This window comes from Halyomorpha halys, unplaced genomic scaffold (genome assembly GCF_000696795.3).
Source record: "Halyomorpha halys isolate HHAL.00 unplaced genomic scaffold, Hhal_1.1 Scaffold802.1, whole genome shotgun sequence".
NCBI classification, from domain to species: domain Eukaryota; kingdom Metazoa; phylum Arthropoda; class Insecta; order Hemiptera; family Pentatomidae; genus Halyomorpha; species Halyomorpha halys.
The window spans coordinates 762,414-776,641 of record NW_027106006.1 but is presented as its reverse complement, the minus strand read 5'-3'; the positions used below and the strand labels follow the sequence as shown (position 1 = coordinate 776,641).

The following is a 14,228-nucleotide window of genomic DNA, read 5'->3' as shown; positions in this document are numbered from 1 at the left end:
TATTGCATATATATGTCCGATCATGGATTTATTGATATGTTATATATTGTAGCAACTCAATATATTTGGGCAGCATGGCTAAATAAAGTATTACTCTCTCTCTAGGATTTATTCTCATTGAATAGAATCTAACAGTTTAAGCCCTGCCGCATTTTCAAAACATCTTCCTCTAAAGTATATTTAGTATTGTTGATTAGACAAAATAAACAGTTTTCATTGTTAGTTATAATGAATAATAGATAAATACAAAATATAGAATTTTATGAATATGAAGAGAAGAAAAATAAAAAAAATTGGGACATCCGGTTAGCACGGGAAAAGCCGCCATGATTTTTTCTTTTTGTAATCGCATGTTTAGGACTTTGTTATATTTTGTTATACTGTTGTATTCCTGGCAGGAAAAACGTCAATATTCCTTATTTTCATCTCTAGAACCCGAAATATTTTTATAGCAACAGAAAAAAAAAGTTTGGTTCAAAATTTTCCTCTTTTATCGTCTTAAATTTTCCTTTTCCTGAAATTTCAAAAAATAGCTATAACTTTTACACAAACCCACTCGAAACTTGTTGACGTTAGTAAAATTAGTGTGATGTGCGCACCCGTATTTAATTTTTATAGAAAAAATTATTTTTGAAGTGATTAGGAAGGGAAAGAACCATACTATCAATGAATTTAAGTAATGAGTGATCATTATTTGTTATTATGTAAATGTTTAGTTATTTTGTTTACCAAATGTATTTTTATAGAGAAAATAAAAATGAATATACGGAATCTAAAAATAGCACTGGCCCATCTAAACATATCCCTAAATAGTTTCTCCTCTCATCACTGACAGCAGGCAATTATTCAAATCCCTGTCAGCCCTCCTGAGGTATTTAGGTATTTGCGGCAGCCACGATCTATTGTGAGAAGATCGCCATGTGATTGGCTGCCAACTGAAGTTCAAGCCAAGCTAACGGGCCAATAATAACCTAGTGGGGTAATTGTTCTTTGTGTTTCAATAAAATATTCAGGGGTGATTTACTCATACTTTTATGTATAATTTAAAAATGATTTAAATTTGCCATGGTATTATTAAAATATTATAAATAAAAATATATATTTCGTTAGTTTTTTTAGCTCGAGTCTTTTTAAAACTAACAACTATTGTGGTTTACTATTTTGATTACTTGTTCTAAGATAAACTTTATTTAAAATTAAGACAATCATTTTTTAAATATTTTACTTTATAAAATATATTAATTATATATTTTTTTAAATAGAATGTCTTCTGTTTCGTAACTTTTTTTATCGAAAACTTCTTTCTGTTATATATAAGATTCTCCATTATATATAACAATAGCTGCTAATCTGTCAAAATGTTTAAATAAATATTCGTAAAACTCTTTAGTTCGCATAGTCGGTAAAGTCTAGGTAAAAACGTTAAGACTCGTTTTAACCTCAAATAGGCAAAAAAAAAAATGGTTCAGTACCAATTGAAAAATGAGGTCAGGTTGTTCGAAATGAAGTATGTGATAAATAAATAAATTGATTAAGCATGTGCTAATCGTAGTATAATTCTAATGTAAATAAAATTTAGATTTCAAATGATAGTATTTAAAAATAGTTAAAGTTCAAATTCTTGGTATTAATTTTATGTAAATGTAAATATAAAGTTCATAATGCATTGCCAATTATTATCATAGAATGTCTTTAATTTTATTTTATTTTTATAATGTTTTTTATTAGTTTTAAAAATAACTTTTTGAAAAGTTTATATGCACTTCTAAAAGACAGCTGTTGGTATTTCAGGATCTCGCCATATAAAATATATAGATTTTTGAGTAAACTATGGTTGTGTTATCGAATCGAAATCCGAAGCCAGAATGTCTAGTTCTTCCTGTCGAAAATAAACGGTCCTAAACACTAACTTACATCCCACTTCTAGCCTGTTATCATCGATTTCACTTCGTCATAAACATTAATACACCACGAAGAATGCCATTCGAGGATTTCACAAAAATTATAAATACTCATTTTATATCCTGTGGATTCAAAAGCTTATAGATTTTTGAAAAAAAAAAAGAATCAGATACGAAAGATTTTTTTTTCCTTTATAGACGTTTCGATAAGGCTAAAAGGTTTGGATCGTTAGGCGATGCGAAGCGGCGAACGCTAGCCCGATAGCAAGCTTTCAGTGTCTGTCTTTACGACGAAGGACCTCCGTTTCAGATTATGGGAAGTCCTGAAGGAGGATATCGGACATGGACTACACTAAAGTTTATCTGGTAGCTAGTAGAAATGGTAGGGAGTTATGTTAAATGCTTAGCTTAAGTTAATCATTAAAAATAATTATTACAATTTTCAAAAATAATTTTGTGAGAATTAAGTTCACACGCTAATATTCATTAGGTGTGTGCACAGTATGTTATTTTACAGCATTCTGGTTCAACATGCTTAACATCCTGTTCACATTTCTCTGGGATTTGAAAGTGTCATTCCATTTAAAATCGTCAGAGGCCTGAGCGTCTGTCTCATATTTCTATATTAATAATACCAACTAAATACGTTAATTTTTTTTAGGTGATTAATCTTTAATGTTAGTTTTTCAAAATTGCGGAAATAGCCAAATTTCATCATGTTTTAAATCATTAAAATGCTAGCAGATTTACTACGGATTGTGCTAGAAGGAGCTAATTTTAAAGATTCTTTTATGGATTTGGGCACTACATGTTACATGACAACCTCGAAACAAAAAATTATATTTATTAGTTTTCAAAATTTTTATATTAAAAATTTCGTAAACAATGTCAGATACATATTTTTTTATGTAAGTTATTCCAAATGACTATTTTTGTCATGGCCAATTTCGAAATGGGGAACTGGTTGGTGGTGCCAAGTTAAAATGTTTTTTTTTTAATTTCTTTTATTTATTTATTTAATGTAATTTACAACTGTACAAAATAATACAATAAGTAAATATGTTGTATGTTTCATATACACTTGAAAATCTTGGGAAAGAACCACCGATCGGTGGTACTTCAAATATTAATTTAAATTAGAAGGTCCTGTGGCTATCTTCTTTTCAAACGCCTCGGAGGATTATCAAGGATTGTTAAGGATGAAAGATTAAGAATTAATGGGTTAGGATGGTTAAGGAGTTTGGAATGAAAAGACGTGTATCTGTTTAGGGCCAATTCTGCAACGAATGGGATGTTAAGGTCATTGTGAATGAGTTTATTTGTAACGTAATAAGGAGCATCAAGTATTTTGGATTGTAAGGATTGGATGCGGGAGGAATTTGATGGTTTGGTGGAGCCCCAGAGCTCAATTCCATATGTCCAAATTGGTCTGATACACTATATACACTACGATATACTAATTTTTTGTAGTGAATGGGAAGTTTAGAGCGTTTGTCAAGTAAGTATTGTAGCAATCGGAATCTACGAGCAATTTCTTGTCGTTTCAGTCTTGTGTGTGGATTCCAAGTAAGTCTCTTGTCAAGATGGAGTCCTAAGTATCGAATCTGTTCAACAGGCGTTAGTGGAGTATTTAGAAAGGATACTGTAGGACAGGAGGGTAGAGGTTTATGGCGGAGAGTAAAGGTGATCTGGTGGGATTTGTCAGGATTTATTTTGATTCTCCAGTTTTGACACCATTCTTCAATAGATGTTATGTGTGTCTGTGATGCATTAGTTGGGTCGTTGTTTACAGACAGTATACATGTGTCATCAGCGTATGTTGTTAAGACTGTATTAGGGTGGGTTGGGATGTCAGCTGTGTATAAACCGTATAAAGAATGGGACCTAAGATACTATCTTGAGGAACACCGCCGGACTGAGAAAAGAGATATGAGTAGGCTATGTTATAATTCACTTTAAAGGTTCTATCAGTGAGGTAGGAGCGGATTATAAGGAAATATGTAGGGGGTGCGAAGTTAAATTAAATCTAGATAATTTCATCATGTTATATTTTCCAAAAATGCTCGTTGATTTGAAAATTTGAAGAGTGATTTGTATTAAAATCAAAACTTTTGCTCAGATATTTTTATCTTGACCAAAATAGTCAAGATATACCAATTTTTTTTTTAAAACCTTTTGGGGCATTATATAAGTCTTCATCTGGATAGAAATCACCAACGAATTGTCTATACAGAATAAGAAACGGTAGGTATATTATTAATTATATTATAGATAATATTTTCAATACTACATTTGGTATTTATATAAGATTCGCGGTCACCATCTAATTTATTATTATGCGATAACGTACTCAATCGCGTTAATTATATTTTATATACTTGTGTGCTACTAGTTTATTTGTCTAACTTTCCTGTGGATCATGTTGATTTAATCTATTCCTTCTTTTTTATTAGAATGTAAATTTTGAAATATTAATTTTGTACTCATTTTGGTCAAATTTTAATAGTTGATATTGGATTGTAAGTCTCTTGAATTTTAAATATTTCGTCTAAATCAACAATGTACAGCCTCATGATCTGAGTAATGCTTAATACTTCTCTTAAGATCAATTTTATTTCATTATAATTAATATTGAAATTGATTTTAAATAATTAATAACTCAGTAAATACCCAATTGAATGGCCACAAATAGGTTATACCGTCTGAACTCATAAAGTCAGTTTAGTGGGTGACACCGTCAGAGCACTGTACTACTTTGCAATGATAATGTCCTGGTAAAGGACATCTTGTAAGCCAATTGAATTTGCTTGCTCTTTGCTATCTCGCGAAGGACACAATCTCAACTATTTTTTGATCCAGAGTTAAGAAAAAAATCATTATTAATTATTTATGTTTGTATGTAGGTGGATCTGATCTCCAGTGACCCATTAAACTAATTCACTATTAGACAGATCGTGTCTATTGTGATCAAACCAGAGAAATAATATGAGTCATATAATAGTCACAGGGATTACTACATCATAAATACAAATACATAGCAAAACAAAACTAATACTTAGATTTAAAAGATAATATAATAAAAAGTTACAGTAAAATATAATATATCAGAAATACTTGAATGGATAAAATATAAATTGATGTTCGCATATAATTTTCACGAAAACTTCTACTACCTTGTTTGTCTAAAAGGATGAAATATACATAAAGTTTACTTTTTGAAGAATAGCTGGACAGTACGCTGGCACATTAGACCATTCCCTAGACTTTCAAATCTAGATGGTAGAACTTTAATGAAACCCAAAAGGAGCTAAACAAAACCTGTGTAATGAAATCAAATGGCAAAAGTGTAATCAACAGTAGTTAGAAATTAAAGAGTGGACGAAATGTAAAATTATGTAAATAAAAACTATCATGTTTAACGTACACTACTAGTTGGAATATGATCAACGGACTTTGATAATAGTTGTAAATGTTTCAGTAATCTGAAAAAAAACTTTCAAATAAAATAATAAGTAAATGAACATTTTAGAATTGTTATTAATAAAGGAAGGTTTTAGTGTCATTACTTTTTATCTTCTCAATGCTAATTATAATATCAAATTATATCTATTAATTCCAATTTCTCAGTTTATTGCATAAATACCTTTTTATTTTTCAATCATATCCTTTCTATTCGAAATTAATTGTGATTTTTCTGTGGGAATGTTATTTTCTAGATTATTTTTTAAAAATATCTGTACAGAAATTGACAACTGTATATTACATAATACATTTAGTAATTATGATATTAGTTAAAATGGAGTGTTACAGGCGTGTAGAGCAACTACCCATTGGTAGCACCATAATGACATTATTTTCTAGATTAATTTAAAAACATTGCTATTGTTTTTGGTTTAAAATTTTTGAATGATCATTTCCCGCCTGCTACAATTCTTTATTAATTTAATAAAAATAGTACAAGTCAAGTTGTTACAAGGACAGAAAATAATATAATACGGTTAAACTAAAAAAACTAATTAGCATTTGGCATACAACAAAAAATTGGTACGGACGATAATAGACTATCATTTATATCGAATTTATTTCAAGTCACAACTTAAAATGCAGTTTGTCTTTTCTCTTTCACATTAACTTTTTTTTTAAATTATAAGTAGGACAGCGAATAACGAAGGAAGGCGATTAGAGAAAAACAAATCATAAAATTGATTTGATTATCTGCCTTCTAATTCCATCAACTTCGCACTGCTCACTTGAGTGAACATTTGGGTGACAATCATTGGAAATTTTCCTGTTAAAAATTACTTAACACTCGCTGATTTCAATCCTGTTTTGACAAGTTGAATTTCGAAGTTGATTGGAAATTTAAATAATCGTATTCGAAAGTTTGCATCATGGTATTTATACTTATAATTAATCTTTATAAGATTTCTCTTCTTTGAAATGGATTACATTACATCTGCATGTTGAATATGTAATTCAAATTAAAAAAAAAATATGAGAAAATGATATCCAAGCATGTTAGGGGGAGATTGGTTCTCACTTTTGTGGGTTCGATTCCGACTTGGATCAGTCAAAATTTATTTCACAGCGACCAAAAGTGGGCTAAATGGCTGATCTAACTGAACAAAAACTACTTTGTTGTTTGCACCTATTTAATACGCCATTTATTCGTAAAATAGCCTCTGAGGCTGTTAAAAGTATTAATATTAACCAGAACTCGTTTTATTACATTAAAATATGAGTAGATTGAAATGATTTATTTTTTCCGATAAAACATAATAATCATATACACTATTAAATTCTATCTGCACTTAAGCCCTTTGTATTTCCTAAACAACAAAATCATTATTACTAGTTTGAACTCAAGACTTGTAAAGAACTTTCGATCGTGAACGACCAGAAGAATAATTACAGGTGATTTAAACCTCACTGGCACGAAGTGCAATAAAACTCTCCCCACCTCGGGCTTGGAAAGTTTTCATGACCAATGTACAAGATTTTATTTTCTGAAACTGATTTAGAAAACGATAAAATAAACTTTATATACTTTTATTCTTTTATCCTATACCTCGACTTTTCAGTTCCGTCATGAATCTTTCTACTAACCAAGAATACTAAAATAAAATTATAGTGTACTTAAATTCAACAATTTTCTCCATAACACCACATTATTGGGAAATGAAGAACGCTAATCCTGAGTACCGTATTACCAATTAAGATACATTATTCTAGCCAAGTTACTATATATCCTTGTTGAAATAACAATAAATTTTATTTACTCCGACAATAGTGTATTTATAACTATCAACTCTTACGATATAATCGAACGATTCAAAAAACTAATAATGTGAGTCTATTGAATACCGGATAAGTATTAGCCAACCGAGGTTTCAACAATCCAGGCTTTTCGAGACAAAAAAAATAAGATCACAGATTGCACAGGACAAAATATAGTATATCTCATGTCAATAGGCTAAAATAAGATACACCAACTTGAAGCAATGCCTACCTACTCTTCAAAACTTCTCAACATTTACTGGATGGAAAAGGAGTTTAGAGTACAGAGGAAAGTTGTACTTGAAGAGATAATCAGTAGAAAACTGAAAATCTGAAACAAGTTTTCTTGTTGAGCTCGATATTTGATACCTGAACGAATCCCTACCACCCACATATGGATGACAAGATAGGACTACAGAATACCAGCACTTCTTTTCCTGCCTCATCACAAGTATTGAGAACCAGTAGAGACTTGTGCCTCTAGAGTACATATTTTTCTGACATTTTATGTGAAGGAGGCTCATTGACATACTGAATCTAATACATTCATATTGATTTGGTCTGTCATAAATATTTAACCTATAGTCTATTAGTAAATATTTTAAAGCTTTTCACAAAATTTCAGCTTAATATTAAGAATGAGTGGATTTTTAAGTCCCGGCTTCATGAATACAAGTCTACAGTGATAAGTACTCCTCAACACGCATGGGCACGACACCCTCTGTTTGTCCAGAAGAGGAAATTCCTTTAGAAATAAAGATATTTTAGAGGTTTAAGAAGGGACTTACAGTTGTTGTTATTTCTTTAGTTAATTTCAACAAAGTTGCAGTCAATAAAATATAAATAATAAATTTTCAATTGAACTTGTATTATATTTGTGACCATATATTTTAACAGTGACAACAAATATGACAATGACAAGAATTAGCTTTCAAATTTACAGTTTATTTTTAAATAATATCACAAATAAAAATAGCAAAAATATTAGAATCAACAAAAAATAGTCAGTAATAATAACAAAATAAACATAGATTTGAAGAATTACATTTAAAAAATTGATTTTTTTACTGTTAAATTAGACTGATAAGTTTAATATTGCACACAATATTTGGTTTTAATAACTAATAAGGAAAGTAAAAATAAATAATTATATATGTATATATAATTTACCTTTTTACAGAAACATTAATTTTCATTCCCAATATGTTTTGATCCATACAATGTTTTGGAACAAATTTAGATTTATTTTAAAACAGTTGGGATAGTTACCTGGTAGAAATGTAAACTATTTTGCTGTGATGTCATAGGGTGGTCACTACTTATATTTTTTATCAACCGTAGATTCCAGCTTGATGTCTATTGAATTCCTTATACATATTCTTCTTGGTAATATATTCTTTATATTAGAGATAAATATTTCAATATTTATCTATATGGATAAATGGGTTCAAAAATAACTTATTATGAACAATTGTAAACTCATGCATTGTCCTTTCATGATTCATAAAAAGACCGTTAAATTGAGGATACAAACAGGGTCCGAGGTAGATAAAAACAGTACAAAAAGTAAAAAAAAAAAAAATTCTATATGTTACTGAAGTCATAATTTTTTTCTTAAGATGGTCAGGTGTGCCGTTAATAAGTACGAAAATAGTTTTCAAATATTTAAACTATTTCTTAACTGTAGATCAATCAGATCCTTCAAATTCAATCAATGGTCTGTATACAATAAAATTACATAGTTTTTAGTTAATGCCAAGAAATAACTACAGTTACGGTCAAGTCAACCTATAACATTATTATTTTTCGTCCTTCTAGGGTTGAACATTATTCAGTCCCACCAAATACAGTCATCATTGACATTTTGATAACCCTAATACCGGAGCAACCCGCAGGTGATGCATATCTTCTCTTGCATTGAGAGGGAGTCCGCTACTACAATAATTACATAATACCTCTCCGAGTACATCATCATATCTCTATTAGAGGCCTATTGAGCCCCCGTGTTCTCGGCCCTATTCAATAGCCACCAGTGTGGTCTTTTGTACTCGTGCGGGACTTTTTTGTCGATGCATCTGCCCCTGTGGGAATGCAAGCCGGCGTTCGACACTGCTCTGAAATAACTCAACGAATATTAATTCCGTCATCTGTCCAAACAGAGCTATGTCAGTGATGAATATACGCTACTGCTATCATCATTTTATATATTTCACTTCGTCACTGAGAGATAATTTATCTTTGCCGTTTGGAAAGAAACGGCCAATGTGGATTTTTAAATCTCATTTAGAAGTTGCTATGGTAACACCTAAACATACTGTGCTACAACGGCCTACTGTAATCAAATCCACACAACAGGCAAAAAACTTACCCATTATCCGCTTACAATGATATCTTCAGAGACTGTGTAGATTAATAACTAGATTTCGCTTAGTAATGCATAAACTTATTTTCCTTGGAAAACCTATATTTCTAAAACAGCTCGTCCGATTAGCACCAAAGCTGGAGAAAAGTTAAAGTATAGTGTAAAACAGACTAGTACAAATGACTCTGTTTCATAATAAAGTACAAACTAATACTATTAGTCTGGTAGATTTATCTTAATTCAATTACACAGACTGGTACAATAGTAACTTGTACTTTAGTATTTTTTAATTCCTGTAGTATCACTAATAGTCATTTCTATCATGAAAAAAATAAGTATTAGTATTATTACCACGCTAGTTTCTACACTTGTACTATGAACTAATACTATTAGCTTTCGTTATAAAACAGGGCGGAGATGTTACTTTCGCTTACTCTGAATAAAATAATATTATTAGAATCATAATATCTAATTAGAATAATATTACAAGTATTATATTATATACAGGAATAATATTATTAGGTTTTACTTACAGTATTAGAGTAAAAAACAAAATAATAATAATTAAAATGGAATTATAAAATTAACAAAAATTAATAAGAATAAAAAAAAAATTACAAGGAAAAAAATCAAAACAGATAAAATAAAACCATGTATTATATCATGAACATAGGATGTCTTCACTTCTAATTAGATAAAATGATTGAAAATCAAACGCAAATTAACAAAAAATACTTAAAAGGAAACAATTAATTTTTATAAACATATTTAAATATTTTAGAAGAAAATTAAGAATATCTCACGTAAAAAAAGGAATAAAAAGAGAAAACAAAATAATAAACGAATAAATCCTCTAACAAAAATTTTAAGGTATATTCTTAATAAAAGGGAGAAAATGAGGTAACGATAATTATATGAACATATATACATATATGTTAATAATATTTATGTTTGATTTCATCTATATAATTAATTCCAAGTCTCATAGACGTAAGGGTTTGATATTTTGGGGAAGAAATAGTGAGTATTGATGAAACCAAACTCATTTTCTGCATTTGATGCATTTTAAGAGGTACTGAGAAAAGGAAATATGACTAATATAGGTAGGAAAAACGGTTTCGTGACAGCTGTCTGATCACGGTAATCTACCTTTCTTTCCATTTGAAACTATTATTCTTCGGGAATAGGTTGGAAAAGAATGAATAAAAATACGGGATTTGAAGGGTGGAGGGGTGCTAGAGAAACGAAGAAAGGGAGAAATGGAATTCCATAGGGAAGAGAAACGAATTAGGAAAGACCTGTTAAAGGCAGTAGTTCGATGGGCAATTACATATAAGTTTGAAAACCGCGATCGCGTGTTGTGGTATTGTACTAAGGATTTAAAAATTGAAGATCAGAGATATAAGATGAACGGTGAGATTAGATAACTTAATAGAGGATGGAAGGAAAGATTTTGATGCAAGTAGAGCCACTTCAACTCTGGGTAACATCGGGCTGAAGTGTAACGTTGAAATACTAGAAATAATGTAGGTAGCCCATTAAAATGCAAATATGCGGAGAAAGGAGAATTTCCAGGAAATTTCAGATATTAAATTTTGCAATATACATATATTCCAATTTAAAGTTCTGAGGCAGACAACAGACTCACCTACGTGTAAATAAAACCATGCATACACCGTAAACCGATAATGATAAAGTTTATATTGACACAGAAAAATACTTTTAAACAAGAATAATTATGTGCACATTAGAGGAACAGGCGAAATTCTTTCTTAACTATAACCCACAACTACAGTTGGGAAGTTTTCCTTAAGCTAGGCCAGTAAGGTTTAACATATTTTTAATATATAAAACGGAAGTAGGCGCTTATTTATAATGCAAGTTATTTGTAATCATGTCTTACTTAAATATAGTAATAAGATTTGTAAGAAAAAATAATAAATTCTAGAAACTGATTAGATGATAGTTTTTTTTGGTGGGGACTTGACTGAGGCACTTATTATTAGATTAAAAAGTAAATAAAAAATATATTATGATCTTAGATACGACCATAGACCACCTGATCACCCACTATTGCTCTCCTCAATTCCCCCCCAAAAAGTTGTTGATGTCTCTACCTAAGTGTGTTTAGAGTGTAGAGAGAGGAATGAGCAAGTATGCATTTTTGTTATATTATCTATAGGTGTTATCACCTTCCTCTTGCTCCTGAACATGAGCAACACAGCAGCAAGCAACGGTACTTGAATAGCCGAAATTTTCAAAGGTAAAATTTAAAAGTTCCTCAAAGAGCCCCCTAACTCCCAGAGCGCAGTTTGTTTTTGGTGGGGGCCGGCTTTGTCGGAAGGGAACACATTCCATAAATCTCCTGGTGAGGGTTGAGGTATACATTTTATACTTTCGTGTTATTCATGTTTAGCAGTTAGGAATTCAGGGAGCATCCGTCTTTTTGTTCAAGATCAAAACGATCTCCTGTCTGTATGTCTGTTTACGAAGAAAGAGAAAAAAAAATCAACTACGTTAACAACATGTTTTCGGAAATCAAACAGAGTGTATTCTGTCGGAAAACAAGTCCCGCGCCATTCGTGTTTGTTGGTACAGAACTATCGATTCATCTCAACAAATAATTTGTGTTATTTGTAATTTGTTACTATCCTGATAACATCTACCAAATGTTTTTACTGTATTATTTGTACTTTTCTTTAATTTTTTTTTAAATTTTAATAACTTGGTACTATATAAAGCTTCAAAAACATCTTTAACGCACTGCAGACAGCAGAATCAAGACCGATTTTTTTCAATAATATCCGTCGTATTCCCTTTCCTCAGTTCCCTCTTAAAATGCTTCAAAGCAACAAAGGAGATTGATTTCTCCTATTTTCACTACCCTGCTTTATTTATTTATTATTTTTTCCCTTTTATTATCTATCCTATTTTTTTCATGAAATGATCCCTATACATCCATGGAGCTAAGAAATAAACAATATCAATAACATTATTGATTTAAGCCAATAAACAAAAAATCAATGTTTCATTTAATTTATTTTTTTGTATGGCCAAAAATAATGTTAAAACATCAAAATATTGAGCCGTAGTTAATACATCGATCTTTTGTAAGTAATGGATTTGACGACCCCTTAAAACAAGACATGGTATCAGAAGCCCCTACCCCTAACTAATCTCCCCCACAAAATGTCATATTTCAGGTGGGATTACCCTCGCTGCTTGATGTCGACTTGAGGGCGTTTACCTCTCGGGTGGCTTACCGCAGGAGGGCCTCGTGAAAACAAGAGTAAACGGCTGTAAACATTAAAATATCGATATTATATTTATTTATTAGTTTTATTTTAGTATCTTCAGTCTGTTAAAAAGATACACATATTCCTGATTTTCTATTTTTTATTTATATGATAAAAATTGGCCTTCGGCAAATCAAACATTAGATTAACTGGAATAATGATTTCATTCTTTTTCAATATAAATCAAGTCCTTCTGCCTACGATTTTTCCAGATTATGTATTCATGTTTGAATACAACCTAATATAATATATAAAGCTGAAGGTTCAACGCAAATAAAACCAACAATCGTTTTCTACATATTTTGAGTAAACCCCATCTGAACCCAAATTGGAAACGTTAGACCTGACCCAAAACCCCTATTCTCCGTTACCTATTTCTCGGCCCCCCTTTATGACGTTTTCGTTTTGTTCCAATGATGATTCATTTTTTTAGGATTCGTTCATTATCTAGTCCAGCAGTTCTCAAACTTTTTGTACAGCACATTTGTCCTACAGGTGGTTTGAAAACAGAATCAAACATAAATAATTTTAAAAACCATTGAATATGTGTTTAATATTTCTAATTTATTTATTTACTCCTTAGGATAGGTTATATCGATTTAAACCATTATTTATGACAAATATTTTATCGTTTCTAAAAGTTTCAGTTTATTTAAAGGGTTCAAAGTTCATTATTTTCATAATCATTACTACCAAGTTCAGTTATATTTCAATCTTTTAAGGAATTGTCCAAAGTTCGAGCATCTGCCCATTATCAAGAGTAAATTTATTATGAAAAATACATCACAAAATCCTATCGTCCATCAACCCTTCGATTCATTCATCAGCTAAAAACATTATGAACAATACCTATCTATATTTATGGTCACATAAACTATCCCTCTTATACTCAAACGGTAGCTCCAAAAAAGAACCACATCATTTTAATACTTAAAAAATCAACTTATCATTAGACTAATCAACCATGTTGTACAAAGAGATGACAATCGTCGTCCAGTTAGGACACGGTCTTAAAGTTGAAATCGTATGGCACATTCATCCCAGGACAATTAGTGATATCAGTAGTTCTCAACGCCTCCGTGGCGCAATCGGCTAGCGCGTTCGGCTGTTAACCGAAAGGTTGGTGGTTCGAGCCCACCCGGGGGCGTCTTAATTTTTTTAGTTAACAAACAGGTTATATAGCTAAAATTATACGTATTTATATTAACTTATATTAAGTACCACCAGAAATAAATGATGTATATTCAGAAAGACGGCCTACCAGTTAACGATTGTAGTATATACATAATAAGTACCGTTATTATTATTTTATAAAAATGGATTTTATTGAGTTATACTTTCAGTCATCAACGCCAATGGTTTGTTATAATTATAACGCTTGTGTAATTTACA

At 30.7% G+C, this 14,228-nt stretch overlaps 1 non-coding gene across 1 annotated transcript; it reads left to right on the top strand.

Annotated features, from left to right (window-relative positions):
- The first annotated feature begins 13,909 nt into the window (after nucleotides 1-13,909).
- TRNAN-GUU (transfer RNA asparagine (anticodon GUU)) lies at nucleotides 13,910-13,983 on the top strand. Its single transcript has one exon. It is a non-coding gene; the product is annotated as a tRNA-Asn (tRNA).
- The last annotated feature ends 245 nt before the right edge of the window (nucleotides 13,984-14,228 follow it).